The sequence below is a fragment of the Fukomys damarensis genome, unplaced genomic scaffold (genome assembly GCF_012274545.1).
Source record: "Fukomys damarensis isolate Sample0158 unplaced genomic scaffold, DMR_v1.0_HiC HiC_scaffold_30, whole genome shotgun sequence".
Lineage (NCBI taxonomy): Eukaryota > Metazoa > Chordata > Mammalia > Rodentia > Bathyergidae > Fukomys > Fukomys damarensis.
Genome location: NW_022900942.1, coordinates 21,971,659 through 21,973,897, shown reverse-complemented (window position 1 = coordinate 21,973,897; position 2,239 = coordinate 21,971,659). Strand labels below are relative to the sequence as shown.

Below are 2,239 nucleotides of genomic sequence, written 5' to 3'. Positions count from 1 at the left end.
AGTCATCTCATTCAGTGTCTCTGGTTTTGAGTTTCTTAGTGATAAAATGGGGGTGCTGGGTTAGGGGAGCTCCAGGTTCTTTCCAAATCTGATTTACTAGAAACTTGTCTACCTATCATGAAGCATTTTGATGAATAAAACAGGTTTGGAGGTTTTGGAGTCTCCCTCTATAGGTGATTCCTAGGTTCTTCCTGTCCTGCACAAAGGCTTGAGCAGGACAGGTACAAAAGGCAGCAAGGTTTTACGTTTCTTAAAGGTGTGAAAAGAAAAGAAACATGCTCTGCAGAAAAGGTTTGGGTCAAGTAAAAAATAGGAGCAGATGTACACTGTAAAAGGTGAGAATGGGACACTGACAAAGAGAGCACAGTGGTCACCGGGTTAATGGCCATCTCTTGTATTTCCCACTCCTCGGGCTGATATCAGGTCTAAACTTTCCTGAAACTTGTACTAAATAAAAAATTTTAAAAATCCTACAGGCTTTCTTTTATCCCTTTTAAAATCAAGTAATTGAGCCTGAGATTATCAGGAGTTTTTGTAGTAGGTGGAAGCCACACCCAGGGTGTGATGTGAAGGCAGAGTGCTGTTTGGTTAAGCATAAACCTACTTCTAGGAGGGTTTCACCAGTATCTCGGTTAACTCCAAGTCATGATGAAATCAAAATTGTCTACTCACGCCTCTTCCTGGATTTTACCGCAGAGAACTCTCAATTTTCCTAGGTCTCTCCGAGGCCCGGTGAAGAAGTCTGGACAGGAGCAAACTCTATACTGCATTGGCTCTAGTAGGCTTCCATAGCCCTAGGAATTTTATTTATTTCAAATCATGTAATCAATTTTAGAAATTATGCCATAAATGACAGTGGATTGAACTAGCCTAGGGTGTCACTGATAGAGACACAATTTAATGACTCAAATTAAAATATCATAGTAATAAGTGAAATTTACAGGTTGGGTGTAATGTCAAAAAGGATGAGAAAAACCAGAGTCCTCTCCTCAAAAATATTAGCGAGAAAAAGGCAAACCAAACTTTACTTCTCAACTTCTCTTTGAACATTTCCCACTTAATTGTGTATGATTTTAAGTTTGAGTAAATAAAAGTGGTGGACCGTGCCTAAACACAAGTAATTTAAACAAACAAAAAATGTTTGTAATCCAGTGTTTTGCACAGAGTTCTGAGCTTGGTACAGTTGGGTGTACAAAGTGATATATGAGGGAAATCCCCTGCACCCAGGTACTTGGAAAGAAAGGCTAGGTGTAAACCCACAAAACTTATGGTGTGATAAAGGCCAAGCAAGTAGAAGAAAACTACACTATGGGACTGACCTGCTAATGATAGGGCACCAGTTGTTCTCTGATGCACATGAACCCTGAAATGGGAGGTGATTCTCTGGACTTCAGCTTGACAATAATGTTGGACTAGAATTTCACAGATGTCCACTTCATTCTTAAGAATATAGGTAGATGGACAGATTCTTTTACAAAAGTAAAATAAATGGAAAGGATTTGACAATAATTTTTTTTTAGTCCTTTACATTTTTTTCTTAGTTTTTTGCCAATGGACTCTCTAACAACAACCAGTTTACTTTGGACTTTACCAAAAAGCTGGATGAAGCTGCTGAAGGTAAAAACACTGCCATTTCCCCTCAGGGCATCTCAACTTCTCTGGCAATGGTGGATTTGGTCACCAAGGGACCCACTGCAGCACAGATGGGCCAGGTGCGCACAAAGGGCCAATAGGCCTCTGCTGTCTTAAAACTGCTTTCCATACCTCCTAACTTTGCTTTTCTCCTGAAAACCTAATAACCCACATTTTATAAAAACATCTTTTGAACCAAAGGGCTAATTGAAAACAAAATCCTATACCATAAAATTAAGGCTTGTGAAGGAAATGAAAATTACTGCTGGGAAAAACAGCTAAGAATCTGTATCCTCTAGAAAACTAAAGTGGAGAAATGATGATGAACTGTGGTTCAACAGCAAAACTGATTTTATTTTAATGATTACATTATCTTAAGAAATAATGGCAGACTATAATAGAATTATTCAGTCATTTTTCTTGAAGACAGACATAACGAAAGGATTCTATACCTCCTGTTTTCTGTGTTTCTTTTTTTAATATCTGGCTGTCTAGATGAATTTAAAGAGCCCATTAGGAGAATCAAAATAGCAAAAGCATATTCTTGTATAAAAATCTATTTGTTTGCTGTAAACATCCTCAGAGCATTGTGTGTAAATATATATAT

The 2,239-nt window shown here is 37.9% G+C and overlaps 1 pseudogene; it reads left to right on the top strand.

The window, feature by feature from the left end:
- The first annotated feature begins 1,574 nt into the window (after positions 1-1,574).
- The window catches only part of LOC104856187, an 11,870-nt pseudogene continuing 11,205 nt past the window's right edge, over positions 1,575-2,239 (top strand).